Source organism: Phocoena sinus, chromosome 9, assembly GCF_008692025.1.
Source record: "Phocoena sinus isolate mPhoSin1 chromosome 9, mPhoSin1.pri, whole genome shotgun sequence".
NCBI lineage: Eukaryota > Metazoa > Chordata > Mammalia > Artiodactyla > Phocoenidae > Phocoena > Phocoena sinus.
In genome coordinates, this window is record NC_045771.1 from 26,320,759 (window position 1) to 26,340,820 (window position 20,062).

Consider the following 20,062-nt stretch of genomic DNA (forward strand, 5'->3'; position numbering starts at 1 on the left):
GTTAGATTTCATATATAAGTAACATCTTAAGGTATATGTCTATCTCTCTGACTTACCTCATTTAGTATAATGCCATCAAGCCTCATCAGAGTTGTCACAAAAGGCAGGACTTCTCACTGAATAATATTGTTTTTCATACATATATGAAATGTGTTGATGGACATTTAGGTTTTTGAATAGGTTGAATAATACTCTAATGGACATGGGGGCACAGATATCTCTTCAAAATCTTATTTTCATTTCTTTTGGATATATACCCAGAAGTGGGAGTGCTGGATCATATGGGAGTTCTATTTTTAATTTTTTGAGGAACCTCCACACTGTTTTCTACAGCAGCTATACCAATTTATATTCTCACCAAGAGTGCTCAAGAGTTCCCTTTTCTCCACACCTTCAACAATACCTGCTATTTTTTGTCTTTTTGATAATAGCCATGCTAACAGGTGTGAGAATGGTATTTAATTGTGGTTTTGGTTTGCATTTTCCTGATGATTGGTGATGTAGAAGCTTTTATCATGTACCTGTTGGCCATTTGTGTGTGTCTCCTTTGGAAAAATGTCTACTGAGTTGCCTGACTGCTTTTTATCAGGCTTTTTTTTTTCTGCTATTGAGTTATATGAGTTCTTCATATATTCTGGATATTGACCCTTTATCAGATATGTGATTTGCAAATATTTTCTCCCATTCCATAGGTTGCCTTTACTTTTTGCTGATTGTTCTTTTACTGTGCTTTCAGTTTGGTGCAGTGTCACTTGTTTATTTTTGATTTTGTTGCTTGTACTTTTCATATCCAGGAAATCACTACAAAGATCAATGACAAGAAGATTTTTCCCTATGTTTCGTCCTAGGAGTTTTCAGGTTCAGGTCTTATGTTTAAGTCTTTAATCCAGGTCTCTATGAACAGTCACTCCTGCTGCATGTCTGCTAATCTGTGTTTTTCTTACTTGTTCCTAGCCAGCTCTATACATCTCAGCTTTGCCAGACTGGGTGGGATGAAACCTAAGCGAGATCTTCATGCAGTGCCCCCAAGAGGCTGGAAAAGGTGGTTGCTCACTCTGTTCTTCCTTTCTTGGTGAGAGAAACTCTTTGTGCCTGGTAAACTCCTTGGCACTGAAGAGTGCTGGCTTAGGGATAGGATGATGCAAGCAAAATGAAGTTGTCTTCCTTCTCCTCTGTGTGATTATTTCAGTTTTTTCCACTGTGCTGCTAAAACTTCCTAAGTGGACTCTAGTGGTCTCCCAGAGCTGTTTTTTATTTGTGGCCAGCTATCCAATCATTGATCTTTGTGGGGGGATGGGGAAGCTGGGTTCTCCTAAGTCACCATTATTTTTTTCTGCAGCCTCTCCATTAATTTTTAGGTAAATGAGATTATTTTATAAAGCAATGTTGTTTAATATTTCTAAATTATCATCTCATCAATTTTTTTTCCTCATCACCATTATAACAAATATAACCCTTTGTTCCTAGTTGCACAACAAAATTTCAAAGAGTGAAATTCAGTTTACTCAATATTTATAAACTGATTGCTCATCTTCTTTTTATTTCCCTCAAAGAAGATAAATAAACAGAAAGCAAATAAACCTGGAATTTTGACTGTAAGGAGTCATGTGGTCTCAGAGGAAAGAAGTTAATGTATTGAAAAGAAAGAGGAGACCCAAATCAGACTGAAGGGACTTTAATCCTATGTCTGGAGAAACATGTACATTTTGCAGATACAAATCTAGTCTCTTCTGATGACCCTTAGGGTTACCACCAGCTTTTCCATAGTACATACCTTGTCTCCACTGTTAGAGACAAAATTCAGAATGAAAAAAATCATTCTGAAAATATTCTCTAACGTTTGCATATCATTAGTCTATTTTAAGGGTAGCTAAAGCTGTGTCTGATGCTAGAATTCAGCTTTCACAGGTGAAAAATTTCCAAATCCAGTCATTCAACAATTATTATTTTTTGAATATATACTCTTCAGGATACTCTATTAAAAACAAAACAAACAAACAAAAAAGAAACAAATAGATAATAGTCAAATGCTACAATGATTTAAAGAGGGATAAACGCTATACTGCTAGAATGATTTCCATGACATTATATTCAAGTATATTTGGAGAACTTTGGTCTATAATGTTGTTTTCAACACATCATCTTTTGGAAGAAGTATCACTTGGAGATAAAAAGCCACAAGTAATTACACTTGAATTTTACCAAATTCGGAGTTGTCAGGTCACTGAGGAGTAGAAATGTAGAGTTTCCACATGTGTGTGCACCTCCTATAATGAGATTTCCCAGCAGAAGCTGACAAAGTAGGTCTGTGAAGCTAAAAGGGACATAATTCCAGAATAATATCATAGCAATAAAGAGCACACGGTCTAGAGTTAGACAACTCAATTTGAAGCAATTTCTAACAGTCCTCAAAACTTCCTGTCAGTGAGAACTTTGAGAAGTTATTTAATTTCACTGTTGAGTCTCCTTTTTGTAAAAATGGTGGTAATAACAATTCCAACCTCATACATAAAAGCTGTAAACATTTAAAGTCACGTCAAGCATGTGGTAGATGTGCAGCAGGGTAATTATTATTGCTTGTTAAAAATTTCAAATATATTTTGTCCAATTAAATAGAAACGTGGAATATACATTTTGGCCTTTAGATACCTAGGTTCCCTCAAACGCAGAGTCAGTTGCTATATGATTCAGCTTTAGATGTTCCTGCAGTTTTAACTGTGCCACAGTTCTTCAGGGTTTAAAATAAAGCTTCCTGGTTATACCTTACCACAGGAAGTACGGTTTGGGGTTATCTTTTTTCTCTCTCGTTTCTTTCTTCCTCCTGTCTTACCTTCCTCTTTTCCTTTCTTTTTCTTTTTGTTTCCACTGCATTTACTACCAATATAAAAAAATGTTAAAATGAAAAAAAAATTATTCTTAGTTTTCCAGTGGTTCTCATCCCTCCCTCTTCCCCACACAGTTCCTGACCTATTTCCTCAGGGTCAGTTCAAAACTGGACCTGGTGCTCGCTTCGGCAGCACATTTACTAAAACTGGAACGATACAGAGAAGATTAGCGTGGTCCCTGCGCAAGGATGACACACAAATTCGTGAAGGGTTCCGTATTTTTGAAAAAATACTGAACCTGTTCACTGGTGTTTTCACAGAAAACAACCAACGCCAGGGATGCAGAGGCAGAGAGTGGGAAGAGGGCGACAGTACTATCCAGGTTCCACCAAAGGCAGGCCAGGTGGAGAGGCACAAAATTCAAACAAAAGGGCTGATGGCTTCACAGTGACATAGTCTAACTAAAATGGACTGGGAAGGAACTACAGAAGGCCCCTCAGAGGCTTTATAAAACATCTCAGCGGCTGTGTCCTACCCACAATAACTGACTCCAGGAGAAGGATGAAGAGGCCAGGGAAAGTTGTGGAAAGTTTCACGTGTTGGGAGGTGGGGAAAGTCTAGAAGGTACCAAGAGCCTCACTCATTTTGACAGAAAAATTTCCTCTAGTGTTAGGAAGTCACAAAATGCCAAGGACGCTGAAAAAAGCTATGGGGGGGATGCAGAGTCTCACAAGACACAGCGATCACAGACCACGGCGGTGGGGATCGTGCTACTGAGGCAGAAACTACGGAGTCCAAGAGCAGGGAGAGTGGCCTTTCAGGAAGTGACTCTGATGAGAGAGAGGAAGATCCAGGAAGCAGCTGAAGGGAGCAAAGACGGGGTCCTGAGGCAAGGCTCTGGAGGCTGGATCAGAAGAAAGGGCACCAGTGATGAAACACAACTCTGGGGGCAGGTGTCAGTGACTGAGGTCGGGGGTGGAACAGCCACACAGTAGCCATCACAAGACACAGGGAAATAAATGGCTGTTGGCCATAGAGGGCCCCTTCCAGGCTGGTGGAAAGGCACAGTCTCACAGAGGTCCACTGATGCCTGGGTGGCAGAAGGCACAGAGGTCTTCATATCAACAATGGCCCTTTTTGGCACTGTTGGCAGAGAGGGTGGTGGGATCTGTCTTCCATAACCTGGGGTCCATATTTGGGTCAGCAGGCATTCTTGTTAAGGGGCCAGTTGTGAGTGTTCAAGGGTGTCTCTGTTCTTTGTGAAGGCCTCCCCGGAGGGACCCCCTTGGCCTGGTCCAGGAAGGAGGTTCAGCACTGACTCCCCCACCAACCATGACCATATGGGCCAGACCAGGGACCTAAACCTCCTTGAATTGGGCCTCTACCCTAAGGAGGAAACAGGAGACTCCCCACTGGTGCAATCATGGGTCCCCTTGGTCCTAGAGGGCCTCTGGGAAGAGCAGTGAGCCCCCCATCCTGTCTGGGGTCTCTTCCCCTCTGGAGATGGGGGCTGCAGTGGCCGTGGCTGCCCCTGCTGATTCTGCTTCTTTCCTTTCAGCATCGTGGTTATGGCAACGGCTGCAGCGGGATTTCCCGTTCTTTCTTTTGAAAGCAGGTTGTGCTATCCAAGCGTTTCTGGAAATTCTCAGGGAAAGTTATGTATTTCTTTTCCTAACTTCTACCAGACAGCTGATTTCAGACCTGACCTTCACTCTTTGAAGTTCTCCAAGGTGATGGCTGCTGAAAGCATTTTCACATTAATTCATTCTAAGTGTGGGCATAAGCCCCTCCCTGAGAGGAAACAATTATCTTTAGGAAAAACGTCACTGTAACCACAGAAAAGGTAAAACCAAATTCTATATACTCCAGGCTCAGCGTCAAAGTAGATATACCTTCCCTGTCTCCACCCTTCCAGCCTCCCAAAGTTTCTGTAAAATTTTAAAACAAACAAACAAAAGTCTCCTGCAATGCATGGCTTGCTGTGAATGCCCAGTACTCAGAGATAGAGAAGGCACTTCTTCCCTTTGTGAACACACTCCGGATTTATGGCATTTTTCTTTTACTTTGGTCATTCTCAAAAATCATGTTCATTGTTTGAGGGATAACCTATTCCTGAAGACATCAACCTTGAAATTTCAAACATCAATTTTGCACTGGAAATATAACAACATAATAGATAAAAGTAGACACACTAACTTATGAACCTCTGTTAAATCACCAAAATAGGTGTTTTGCTTTTAATTTTTGAAACCAAATATTATGAATATCATCAAATGTTTAAAATACCTCATTGACAGGTTTTGGCAGTTGAAACCCCATCTTAAATTGAATAGCATTTTAGAAAAATTATGTAAACTACCGATGAGATAAACACATTGAGTAAGCAAAAATGCCTACATTTCAATTTGATGGCATGCATGTATCCCTAATCTGTTTTGGGGGAAGCCTGGTATATCAGACGCCTATGTGATGATGTTTGAGGTTGCCCACAATGGTGAAGGTGGTTTGACCCCTATATACTGGTATATATGTCATATGTATATATATATACTTACATATATATACACACACATATATATACTTACTTATTCATTTAAATTTCAGGAGCATGAAGTTAAATAAATTTTATTCCTTAGTTTAGGATATGCCATCTTCATTATAAAATTTTACTCTTATTTGAATTTATTTGCTTATGTTTTCCCCTTCATCTTTTACCATCACTGCCATTCCTTTCCTCCAATAAGCACACAATCTTAGGATTTTGATAAATTTTGTTTATGTAGTATCCTTGTCTCTCTGAGAGGAAATATAGAACAAGATGCTAAAATAAAAATGACATGTAGTGAAGGACTCCACTTTTACTGTACTTTACAAAGACCCCTTATCTTCAGTGCTGTCCCGCAAACTAAGAACAATAATAATAATGAAATAGTCAAACTAAAAGCGTCACTCCTTTCAAATGTTTTGCATACTATCTTAAGGCAACAGAAAAAATGGCTTAAGTGTAAATCCTGTTTTCCAGCAACAATTGTGTTTAAAAGGGATTTTTCCCACAAGGTCTACATTAACTGGTTGAAACTTCTTTCCAACCTGCAGAGTCATAAACTTTTATTTGTTTAAATGCCAATATAGATGCGCAGAACCTATCTTTACTATACATGAGCTGTGAAGGATTTGAATCATAATTACATGGTTTTAAGAGGCACAGAAAACATTACCTCTACTGATTTACTACAGCCTCCTCCATATGCCTCAATTTTTAATACAATAGCACTTACACAGAAGGTGGAGAGGCACACAGATTGAGAAATAGATACTCTTCTATATTATTATAAATTAATGGTGCAAAAACAACAGAGATCTTCTTCTCAGTTTTCTAACAGAACATGACAGTATCGCCTTTCTTGAGATGGCAGAGGATGGGTGGGAGAAGGGGGCTTGGACTCCTATACACACTAATATTTACTACAAATCACTGCCTTAAAATCAGATGACCAAAGAGACTTATGGCAACTTTATAGGGGATCAGCCCTCTGAATGTAATAAACACATCATACTGACTAAATTTTTAAATTAAATTCTGTTTTTGTTTTTTAAATTGTTTTCCCACATTTTTTTACAAAAATAAATTCTAGTATTTTTGTTGATGGTGATGTCAGTAGTGTTTTAAAATAAGTAACACTGTAAATCTGATAGGGAATACTGGGGTGAAAGAATTGAACTAGTTATTCCAACTTCTTGAAAGCAAGCATTATGCCTTGAACTTGGTTTATATTGATGATGGCCCTGTGCAAGACACTAGGCAAACTGAAGAATAATAAGTCTCTATTATGTATTGTTGATAATAAGATCAATCTGTATGCTTTAGATTAGAATGAACTTTCTCTTTTATATTCATAGACTCATGCATATAACTCATAGTTATAGGATAACTTGATGAGAATTAGAGCCTGGGCTTAATAAAATTCAGTTTTCACCAAGGAACAATAAAGAGCACATTAAAACTATACTGTACTGGAATATAGGGCACCGAAGTGAAAAATAAAAGTAAGAAGATATAGAAAGTGAAATTGTAACATAAATTTATAAGTATTTGCAGCCAGAGTTGCCCAAGGCCTAATGAAAAAGGTAGTAACTGGATATTCATCTCGTAACATAGGGATTCCACACGTCATGAAAAACGTGTGGCAAATAGGCAGAAAAAGCAAAAAAAAAAAAAGGTTACAACAAGTTGAATAAAAAAATCAGTGAAGATTTTATAAGATCATTAAAAAGATAACATTTCAAAATGGAAAGAGTAGTCTATTAAAGTTAAATGGACAAAAGAATTTGGTATAGATGTAGTGTTATTAGATATTATAATATTGATACTAAGCATCATCATCATTTATCATATCTAAAAATCACTGAGACCTACCATGAAGCAAACACTATACGGTATCTATCAATTCCTCCTGGTAGCTACAATTTGCAGGTAAGTAAATTAAGGCTGTTAAGAGTTCCCACAGCCTTACGATGAGATCAAATAATTTGCCATGAATCTGATGGAACTAGTCTTAAATCCCAGTTTGTCTACTTCATCCATCAGTAGAATCACCTTAGTTAAATATTTTAACCTTTAACCTCCTGCTTAATTGAGACTTATTTTATTAAATCGGGTTTGTTGTTTAAAAAATGCACTTTATTTAGTAGCTCATTTGTGTCACTGATGCAATATTCTAAAGATTTTTTTTTAATGTGGGCCATTTTTAAAGTCGTTATTGGAATTGTTACAATATTGCTTCTGTTTTATGTTTTGGTTTTTTTGGTCATGAGGCATGTGGGATCTTAGCTCCCTGACCAGGAATCAAACTCGCAGTCCCTGCATTGTAAGGCAAAGTCTTAACCACTGGACCACCAGGGAAGTCCCTGATGCAGTATTTTAAACTCTTAAAGAACAGTGGGTTTCCTTATAAAATATTTAAAGATATTGAGCTCATTCTTCTTAGACATTTTCTTTATAAGAATAGCACCACATTTAGGGTTTACGTGCAAAAATAGTTCTTCATTATTTCCTAGACATTAAATACTCTACCTCAAATTCAAATTCAAACAAATACACCAATTCTACAAGGAGATGTCTACAAACCAACCAATTGGCTTAGCTCTAGGGTATAGTTTCGGGTTTTCTCTAGGCTGATTTCTAAAAATATTTTGTTGGTACACCAATAATCTGGTTAAATTACCTGACAATATTTGGTTAAACCTGACAAACTGTACAACATGGCAAAAGCAAAAAACTATATCATTCTATTTGTCCATGCTAAAGACTGAAGTCCAGCACAACTACAGCAATGAAAATAACAGAGAAAATATATATCCTACTTCTCCAAAGCCTTATATTTCACTCCTAAGATTATACTTGAGTATATAAAATACTTTCAGATTTTATATGTTTTTCTAATGAAAAGGATAGTGGTATGGACACTTTAAAATCACAAACAATTTAAAAATTTTTATTGGGCTGTAAAATTATAAATAATTTTATTTTAAAGCAGATTTATCTTCCGAAGTGTCATAGGCTAAAATTTTCTTCAAATCTTTGAATATGTGATCAAGTGAATAAGTTAGGTTATGGGATGATCTAAAACTGCATAAAAACAGAAAAATAATCCTACTCTACCCACCCCAAGGGGTAGAATTGGAACCAAAGAAAAGTCCTTAAAAGCTGCTCAGATATTAACAATGGAAAACTCTGGATATAGGGTTTGGATTCAATTACTCATTCTGAAAACTGACTCTTACCTAATTCAGATACTTTTCTTAACACTGATATTCCTTCTATTCATTACTGCCTTCCTTTAGATCAAGGAACTGATGCATGGATGCAAACAAGTTCCCTCACTCCATTAGTTGTAAACAGTTTGGTATTCTCCTTGGCAGCATTTACAGTGAGGGAAGGAGGAGATGGCAAATTAGATCTCTCATTCGGTGATATTCCTTTTTAGTAATCTTTCTAAATTTTTTATCAAGTCTCTCCTTTGATCCAGCTTCAAAAATATATGTTCATCCCTAATTTTGAATTTTGGTTCTTTTTCATTTTTGATTAATAGGAAAGTACATATTAAAGCTGTCATCTGGGAATGAGTCTATAGTCTACAGATCATAGGCAGGTCGGCCAAAGAGTTTTTCTACCAAATTATATTCCCAGCAGGAGTAGAATAGATACTCGCAAAAGCTCTGCACACAGTGACATCTGTATCTGTGAGAAGGGTTCTATTTGCATACCATCTGGCACCAGAGAGTTGAACTACTTGAAGTCATACTGGAGACATTTTTGGCTCTGGCAATCAGGGTTACAGATATCTGGTGAGTTAAATGCTCCAACGGAGCTGCTGACAGGAGTATTACAGCCCTCAAAAGGACAAACTGGGTGGTATCATTAGACTAGCTAGAATTATTGTAACTAAAGGAAGACATCTAAGTTAGGAATTTCTCTTCTTGTGGAAAATCCAGAAGGGCTTATATGTCATATTAATTCACAGTATTAGAGTTCAGCCTTCAAAAATAAGTGAGTTTTTTAAATAAAGACATTAGCCTTGAGACTCAATTAGAAAAGGATTAAGAATGTTCTTTCCAAGATGCAGCATACTGTATAAGTAACAGCTTGAGAGAAAACTACAGTCATTAGGGTGCAATGGTAAAGAGTTTTTATTTCTATTTAATTCAAATTAAATCTGATTCAAAATACATGGGGAACAGGGGTGGTTATTGCCAGAAATGCTATTAAAGCTTCTGTTCAGCATTTCTGTAGACTCTTTTTTTTTTTTTTTTAATGCGGTATGCGGGCCTCTCACTGTTGTGGCCTCTCCCGTTGCACAGCACAGGCTCCGGACGCACAGGCTCAGCGGCCATGGCTCACGAGCCCAGCCGCTCCGCGGCATGTGGGATCCTCCCGGACCGGGGCACAAACCCGCGTCTCCTGCATCGGCAGGCGGACTCCCAACCACCGCGCCACCAGGGAAGCCCCTCTGTAGACTCTTTATTAAAACGAGATTGACAGTATCATCTCTGCCATTGCCCTTTTGTTTACTCTCCCCTCATGACTACCCTACATACAACTGCTTCTGGTTGCAAGCAGAATCAGGGAGTGGAAATGAAAGAGTGAGGGAAGGGAAACATGGTGAAAAGAACTACATATTGTAGCTTAGGAGAGAATTAGTTTAAAAATTTTTACTCATCATTTCTAAGATTGGGTTTATAAAAAGAAACTCTGTACTTGGTTGTGATTCTTCCATTTTTAAATTGAATTACAGTATTGATTCAGGGTTTTTTTTCTTCTTACAATGCCTTGCTCGTGATAAAGGCACTTTCATAAAAACTCTGACCATCTTCTAAGTACATTTAAAACTAATGTACTTGTTTTAAATTTTGTTCCCAACAATGGATGTTTTATTTTCTGCCCACTATAATTTGTGATGATTAATTGTCTATTCAGTTATTGGTTCTTACTCATAATAACTACAAAGGTGTAATTTGTAGTAAAGCATCCTTTGTTCCTTCATTCTTTTGTTCTTTCCTTTATTTTTATCGTTTATTTTCATTATCTTTCATTCCGGGAAGTAGATTTGATTAGTCTCCTATGGCTGCTGCACCCACAAACTTAGTGGTTTAAAATAACACAAACTAAAAATAACGTGATTTGACCTACAATTCTGGAGGCCAGAGGTCTTGACAGCAATGTGTCAGCTCTTTTGGAGGAACTAAGGGAGAATCCATTCCTTTCCTTTACCAAGAGAGCTGTCCACATCTCTTGGCTCACAGCCTCCCCTCCAGCAATGGTACCACTAGGACCTCTGCTTCCATTATCTCCTTCTTCAAAGGACACTTGTGATTACAATGGACCCACCTGAAAAAGCCAGAATAATCTCTCCATCTTAAAATCCTTAATATAATTACATCTGCAGAGTCCCTTTGCTAGGTAAGGTAACATATCCACAGGTTCTGGGATTAGAACACGGACAACTTTGTAAGAACATTGTTTCACCTACCACATACACAGAAGGCACCAAATGATCATATCAGAAGGTAACAATTTCCACTAGTGTGAACTGCCATCTTTTTTTTTTTTTTTTTTTTACGGTACGCGGGCCTCTCACTGCTGCGGCCTCTCCCGCTGCGGAGTACAGGCTCCGGACGTGCAGGCTCAGCGGCCATGGCCCACAGGCCCAGCTGCTCCGCGGCATGCGGGATCCTCCCGGACCGGGGCATGAACCCGCGTCCCCTGCATCGGCAGGCGGACTCTCAACCACTGCGCCACCAGGGTAAGCCCTGAACTGCCATCTTATTGTGACAGATGATGTAATGGTGTTGCAATCATCAGCAATGTTCTCTTGGACGGAAGGAAATGGAAGTCACTTACCTGCCTCTAGAGAGTCGTTGGTTCACTTATGCATGAGTCTTATTGAACAATAACCTGAAGCAATGAAAGAAGTTGTCTCTTCGCAAGAAGCTTAAAATCTAGTATAAGTAAAAAGGTATACAAATAAGTAATTATTAGAAAAGGCAATGTGGTAAGTGCCCTAAGAGTTGAATCTAGTGCATCAGGAAATAGGGGACAAAGAGAGGACACTGATCAGGGTTATCAGTGAAAGCCTTATTTTTTAAAAATTTATTTGGTAAGTACTTATGCAGCTCTTACTTTATTCCAGACATCAATCTACATATTTTCAAAAATTACTCAATTAATTCTTATAACAACCCTCTGTGAAATTTATTATTATTATTATTATTATTATTATCCCAATTTCACACATGAGGAAACTGAAGAACAAAAAGGTTAAGAAGTTAAATAAAGTCATACCTAGAAGGAGATCTGAGCCCAGGCAGTCTGGCTCCAGGTTCCCTTTCTTAACCACTACCCTAAGCTGACTCTCAGAGAGAGCCACTAGGGCCAGACTCTTTCAAGTACTATATTAAAATGTTTGTGTGTGGAGAAGACAAGGAACATTCTGGGTTATAAAAAGCGGCTTATTTGAAGGCAGGAAAGCAAAGAAGGACACAGCTGTTCAGCTAAATATCATAGCTCAGTTATCTTGAAGAGTAAGGAGATACATAGCTGTATGTAATTTGTATCCATACATTTAAAGATGAGTAAAACTCCAAATCATTGGGCCATGCCACCTACCCCAGGGCATCTTAAACTTTCAAGTCACCTTAACCTGAATCTTGAGTTGAGCATAAATATGAAGCCCATAAAATCTTGGTTTGAGGAATTTTGGTTTACTAGCAATTACCTGTCAGGGTATTTAGATAATTTCAGGTCTGGAAATGTCTCTCTCAGTTCTTGGGATATGTTTTTCTCATCATAAGAATTACTAAACAATATATAGCTTCATGATAACAAAGGGCAAAACAGTAAAGTGGTAAAGAGCTTCAGAATCAGACACACCTGGATTTGAATCACAACTCTACTAGTTGCTAGTTATATACAACATATTTGCCTCCTTTAGGCTAAGTTTCTTCATCTGTAGAATGGGGGTAAGAGCAATTACTACTTCTTCAAGTGGTAGTTATAAATATTAAAGATCGCATATTGAAACACATAATACAGACTATTAATTACTCAGTAAATGTTAGCTACTATTACTATTATCAGCCGATCATCTGATTTTTATATTGATATTATGTAGCAGGAATTGGATTGTGAGGTATTCATAACACAGCAAACTGAAAATTTCAATGTGTAAGAAAGCTTAGTTTTGAACAATGATAAAAAAGGCAGCAAGGTATAGCAGTTAGAAAAATAGATTTTGGAATAAGACAGACTGGGTTGAACTTCTAGCTCCATGACTTGCCATACTTACAGCTATCTGACTCTGAGTGTGTTATTAGCTTTCCAAATCTATTCTTGCCATCTGAATAAAATAATACGAATAATATCATATACTCAATGCATTACACATATAAAGAAACTAATACACTGCCAGAAACACAGTAGATACTCAAAAAATATTAACCTTGTTTAACAATTCTAACTGGATTCCTATTATTTCCTTCTAAATGTTATTTGTGATAAAAGCTAACAAAGGTAGAAGAATAGCACATTATTGGCATATCAATGTTAGATCAACAATTTACTAATGGTTATAAGATAACACATCATTTAGATATTTTACAGTGGGCCACAATATCTTTTTGACAAAAAAAAATCTTATATTGCATTTTTTAAAATTACATTGGTTTATGCCTGAATTCACCTATTTAGTTTTGATGGAAGCAGTCAAATTGATCAGTGTTTGGGAACAACTGTTTCTAAAAAATACAAACTTAAAATAGTATAGTATTCAATTTCATTTAAAAAAAAAGAACAAAATAATGCCATTTGCAGTGACATGGATGGACTTAGAGACTGTCATACTGAGTGAAGTCAGACAGAGAAAGACAAATATTATATGATATCACTTAAATGTAGAATCTAAAAAATGGTACAAATGAAATTATTTACAAAACAGAAATAGACTCGCAGATATAGAAAACAAACTTATGGTTACCAAGGGGGAAGGGGGGGGTAAATTGTGAGAATGGGATTGACATATACACACTATATGTGTATAAAATAGATAACTAATAAAGACCTACTGTATAGTACAGGGAACTCTACTCAATACTCTGTAATGACCTATATGGGAAAAGAATCTAAAAAAGAGTGGATATATGCATAACTGACTCTGTTGAACACCCGAAACTAACACAACATTGTAAATCAACTATACTCCAATAAAAATTAATTTAAAAAAAGAAATTGGAGTTTTAGAAGTTATTTACATATTCTAATTAATAGTTACTGACTGAATCAAAGAAATCCGTTTGGAAAATTTAGTACATTTCCTGGCATTGTTCTTGGGTCATTATTTACTAAAGCTGCACTTTTACAGCAGGAGGGGAAATTATTATAAAGTTAATTGATAAACTAAGCATTTCTGCCAGAAGGAAAGAGCTGATTTTACAACTGCAAATGGGTCTGAAAAACTTAAAGCACATATTCAGGGAGTCCCAGATTTACACATACAGCCTCCCTGATACCAATACTTTTAGCTAGCATTTATTGAGAACTTTTAGTGCCAAGCACTTTAAAAGAAGTAGAACATTTAACTGACAAATTAAGACCTATGAGAGTTTATCTCACACACACCCATTTTCCAGATGAGTAAACTGAGGTTTTTATGAGTTAAAAAGTTTTGTTCAAGTCATATCATTGGTAAGTGGCAGATGTGGGACTTGAATTCAGGTATGACCAATTCTAAATACCATATTTTTCACTTCTGTTTTTATATCTTTACAGATAATCCCAGAAAATAATCTCTCTACAGATAATTACAGAAAATAACTTCTCATACGCTTTCTATAAATATTATTTTTATCTTTCAAAGCACATCATATGATGTTCCTTACTTCAATCCTTGCCCCCTTCTCCATCATCAAGATGCCCTCACCACTGTTATAGGCTGGGCTCTTCTACTCCTCCCAACTCCACAGCCTCTCAACTATGGCACCCATCCCATTCAACCTCTTGCTTGACTACCTTTACTCTTTCACTGCATCCATGATGTACTGTATGTCTGGAGGAAGGTGTCCTGGGATAAAAGAGCAGAGTAGGCAATTCCTACTTTCTCCACTGCAAGCTCCAACCCACTAATTTTGGATGCTATATAGCAACTTTGATAAAATGACTAGTATGTACAGTCTAGGATATTCTCTGAAAAATACATTTTCAAAATTTCATTTCATACATTTACATACTCAAAAAATTCTCTGCTTTTCCATCAATTTTTTCATCATTTTTTATTTAATTCCAAGAGATAACTATACTAGAACCAAAGGAAGGAGACTTTTAAATTTTATCTTTTTCTTTATAGCTTTTAACACAAAACCCATTAAGAGAGAAAGAAAAAATTGATCAATGAGTAGTGTTTATTGGTGACTAGAGAATGGATCAGATGTTTTAATATTCATTTCCTGTAGAAAGTCTAGGATGATAAGGAGTCATGGAGAAAAAGAGGAAGGAAGACAACTCTTAGAGTGAGAATAAAGGTTAAACAAGTTAGAGAGCAAAGGAGAAAGGAAAATGGAAAATATGAAAGATTTGAAAGCAGAAAATATAGCAGATTTGAAAAATATAGAAGACTAAAAAATTAAAAATATGGAAGACTTGAAAGCAGCAGACAACTTCCAAAGGAATAGTATAATATACCATTCCACAGACATTGGATGCATCTATTATCACTATCCACCAGATCCCAAATTCAAATCTCAGCTCTTCCCTTTACAGGCTTCCAATCCTACAGGCTGTGAATCTTTCTGGGCCTCAGCTTTATGCTTTAGAAAGTTTCAGTAAAGACCAAGTGAGACAACATTTTGTGCACTTTGCAAACTGGACCTTGAAAAGGGATATGGTTCCATGCCAGGAGGTTCAAAAAACCACAGGATAAATATAAGACATGTCCATTGAGTGACAATCTATTTAAAATATTGTTTGTATGTTAAAAAAGACATCCATATTTGGAAGTAGCAAGCAAATTCCACTTTTTTTTCAGATTCCACACATAACTTTAAAAAAGTTAATGCATATGAAGTAGTCCAAATAATGCTGACCTAATAAGCACTATTTGTTACCTTAGAGAAAATTAAATGTCCTGTGAGCTTTTCAAAAGCATTAGAAGTTTCATGGCAAAATACATTTCAGAAACATTGTATGTTGTATCTTACAATGCATATTAATGCACATTAACGTTAAAGGCATTGAAGAATCCTACAGCAAGAAAACTTGTTTAATTCATTCAACTCCAACATTAATCAATATATTTACTCCTGAAATTCTACTTTTCTTTGGAATACCTATTAATAACTCTGTGAATACTAATGGTCTGAGGGAAAACTTTTAGTTAGCTGTTCCGAGACCTTTGCTCACCAGCTACCATAAATCCTCCTCTTTCTCTGGGAACACACAACTGGAATTCTCAATAAATACCTTATACAGAACTTTTTGAACATAACTCACATGTAAGGTAAGAACAATTTTTATGACATGATTTTTCTAAGAGTTGGATCCTTTCACACCAATCTATGACCAAAATGGGAAAAAGACAGCTTTACATCAATTTCCTATACGGAAGTTGATATATAGAAAGATTAAATAGCTTCAGTTTTATATGTAATTTATAATTTTCCTCACAAACTGCAACAAACATTTTTTGAAAAATTAAGTGCCTCATTCAGATCCTGAATGATTATACAAGGGTCATTGTATAATCATTTATGCAATGTCATTATTCAAGGTCATTTATAAAACTACTAAAATAAATCCTGTTATTTAAATACAACATATGTAATTTTGTTATTTCTCTGGAAACATTAACCAAGAAACTTCTGAAGTCTTTAAAGTTCCTATCATTTTCTTTTTTTAAAATTTTTATTGGAGTATAGTTGATTTACCAAGTTGTGTTAGTTTCGGGTGTACAGCAAAGTGAGTCAGTTATACATATACTTATATCCACTCTTTTTTAGATTCTTTTCCCATTATAGGTCATTACAGAGTATTGAGTAGAGTTCCCTGTGCTATACAGTAGGTCCTTATTAGTTATCTATTTTACACATAGTAGTGTGTATATGTCAATCTCAATCTCCCAATTTATCCACTCACCCTTTTCCCCCTGGTAACCATAAATTTGTTTTCTATCTGTGACTCCTATCATTTTAATAGTCACTGCTTATGTAAGGACAAGTAGAGGACAAGAAAAGTGCACTGAGATGAGTTTATAGGGCATTCACATAAGCTCACTATCTGACTAAATGAGAGAAAAAAACCCACTGTGAATTATTTAAATTCTCACCTCATCACCTCATCAAAATCATACTCTACTAACATAAATGGAACTTACAGTATAATCAAAATGGCAAATACTGAATCTTCCACTGCAGAAGTTATACTCTCCTTCATAAAAAATATGTTTGAACTGATAATGCCAAGTGAGAGTTTGAGCACATAAATTAACATGTTGGTTAATTTTTTTTTAAATGTTCAGATCTTTCGTACTTGAATATACCAGTTTGCATGAAAAAATGTCAATCTCAACATTCTTATATGATCAATTATACAAAGAGATCTTTATGTTTTGTATGTTAATCACCATGAATGACATCAAAGAAAAATTTTCCATTTAAGCTTTATGGTTAGATAACAATTTAATTGTCACTGTAAAAACCTGCAATTTTACAATCTCCTGAGATACTGGTTATTGATTACTTTCTCTGATTGCATTACTTCCAATGAAAACAATCATTCAGGCAATGCTGATTTTAAATATTTAGTAATTCAGGTGTTGTAGCTTAAACTTCCTCTATGAAAAAATGTTGTTAATTCAATGGAATTAGATTCCACATATAAATGAGATCATGTGTTTTTTTTTTTTTTCCTTTGTGTCTGGCTTATTTCACTTAGCATAATGCCCTCCAAGTTCATCCATGTTGTTGCAAATAGGAGGATCTCCCTTTTTTTAAGGCTGAATAATATTCCTCTGTGTGTGTGTATGTGTGTGTGTGTGTCACAATTTCTTTATCCATTCACTGAGGGACACTCAGGTTGTTTATCATGAGCAATGCTGCAATGAACATGGGAATGCAAATATCTCTTTGTGGTACTGATTTCATTTTCTTTGGGTATATACACAGAAGTTGGATTGCTGAAATATGTAAAAGCAGAGAGTAGAATTGTGGTTACCGGGGGAGATGTTGGTTAAAGAGTGCAAAGTTGCAGTTATATAAGATGAAGAGATTTAATGTATAGCATGATGACTAAAGTTAATAATAATGTATTGAATACTGGAAATTTGCTTAAATTTACCTGAATTTGTAAATTTCAGGTGCTCTCATCACACAAAAAGCGGTAACTTCATCAAGAGATAATATGTTAATTAGCTTGGCTGTAGTAATCATTTCACTATATATATGTATATCAAATCATCATGTTGTATACCTTAAATATATACAATTTTTATTTAAAAAATAAAATATACCAAAAGATGGCAGGTTTTTTGGATTCAATTCTCTGGCAACAATGTACTCATTTTAAAATCATCACTATATGATTGGAATCAAACAAAGAATAACTTTAGAAAAAAGACTTCAATGGGTTTAGGAAAACAAATTGTTTTTAAGCACATCTGAAGGATCGATTCACATTCAGTCATTTAAAGTCCTAATCATTCTTCTTACATCCTTCCACCTGCAGTATAAGTTAGTTTCCAATCTGTCAATATTGATTTGGTCCAACTGGAAGGAGTTATAGATTTAATTAAATAAATTAACTTTTTAATTCTAAAATTCAGACTTGGTAACAACTCAGATTTTCATTCTTCTTTATTATTTCCACATAAGAAGAACTTGGCACATGTGTTCCTTATATTAAATATATATTATGTGTTAATTTGTTTAATTATTATTATTCTTGAGAAAGTTTTCAAAACACAGTATTATGTACTTCAAGCAATGACTGAAGTATTAATTTCTTACATATAGCATTAAAATCTATCAGGACAGGTCACAGAATCTTACAAATAAATAGCTATTTTACAGTCAGAAACGCTAGAAATAAAGTAGTTCATAATAAAATGTTATAATACTCTAACAATAGTGATTGACATTAAATATATTAAATTACGTGCCTCATATTTGAGAATATATTTCAGAAAATGCAGGATAAGGAAAATTCCTATGATAAATCTTGTCACCTCTACTTAAACCTAAGATTTTTCTCAAAATATGATTACTAAGATTAATCTCAAAAAGTATATTAGCTCTAAAAATAAAAAATTAAACATTTTAATCACATTTTTATTGTAGTAAGAATATTTAACATGAAATCTACCCTTCTAAAATTTTCAAGTGTACAATACAGCATTGTTAACTATAGGCACAATGCTCTCTAGAGACCTTAACCGTCTTGCATAATTGAAACGCTATGTTCGTTGATTAGCAACTCCGCACGTGCTGCATGATACCGTTTATATGAGGAAACACGCAGAGGCAGAGAGTAGGCTGGTGATTGCCAGGGGTTGGGGATAAGGGGAAACAGGCAGTTGATTCACCTATTTTTAAAGTACAAGTTGAATCGTAGTACAATTGAAACATTCTTCTGTCTTCTCATTTTGTTTAACCTTCACTGCCTCCATGGAATTTGGTGAAACAGTTTCCTATCCTGGTCCTGAAGGGGTATCCTTATTTGGGAGTATCCCTATGCAGTTGACATGTGCCCAATAGCTTTGGTGGGAGAGCTGAACATGGGTCACGTCTTCCCCTAGGGTGTGCTGGGGGAAGACTGGAGCTGGAGATAGAGGAGCTAGAGCCAGAACCAGGTGTGAGCTAGGGCTTTTCCTATGCTCAGAGCCTGCCACCACCCTATCATGGGCTGTGTTGGGTCCCAAGGTGCTAAAGCAGAAGCCCTGAGGGTCGGGTCCAAGCTGGTTCCATTCCTACTAAGTGTGCGTTCTCCCTCCTTCCAGCAGAGAGGAGCAGTGCTTGAGGAAGAGGGACCAGAGCAGGTGACCAACGTGGGCAGGGGCATGTGCTGGGGCAGTCTGGGTCAACAGTCAGAGCCCAGGAAAGCTCCCAATCCACTGCCTCCTCGAGCACCAGTAATGGCTGCCCTCACCCCATTTAGATTAATTGCAGGTTCCTAGCCAGCTCTGTTCCCCCTAACCTTGCACTTTCCTTGGCAATAGCAGCCTTCACCCTAGTGGGGAGCTGCTCCAGAGCAAGAGGGGCTGGAACAAGTGCTCAGCATGGGCCAGAGCATGTGGTGCGGTGGTTGTGGGAAACTGGCCAAGGCCCAGACAGTTTCAATCTGCTTCTCCTGCCTTGGTCCCAGGAGTAAGCAAGTGTGTGTGTTTGCTCTTCATGAGAGAAGTCTAGATTTCTTACAGACCTTCTGTTAGTCCCACTGGTTTTCACAGCACCTAAGGGGATTAGTCTTGCCAGTGTTGAACCCCAGGGCTAAGATGCCCAACATGTGGTTCAAACCACTCACTCTCCAGGGAGGATCTCAAGAGAAAGTAATCCCCCTCCTTCCTCTTCTGTCTCCTCCTAGGGGCACAAGTCCTGAACTAATCGCTTTTCTTTCTTTCCTACTGAACTCTGTGTGGATCTTTCTTTATAGCCTTGGTTATAGAAGAGTCTTTCTGACAGTCTCCAGTTTGTTTTCA

At 36.6% G+C, this 20,062-nt stretch overlaps 1 non-coding gene across 1 annotated transcript; it reads left to right on the forward strand.

Moving 5' to 3' along the window:
- The first annotated feature begins 3,001 nt into the window (after positions 1 to 3,001).
- On the forward strand, positions 3,002 to 3,108 carry LOC116759940. Its single transcript, XR_004351601.1, has one exon. It is a non-coding gene; the product is annotated as a U6 spliceosomal RNA (small nuclear RNA).
- The last annotated feature ends 16,954 nt before the right edge of the window (positions 3,109 to 20,062 follow it).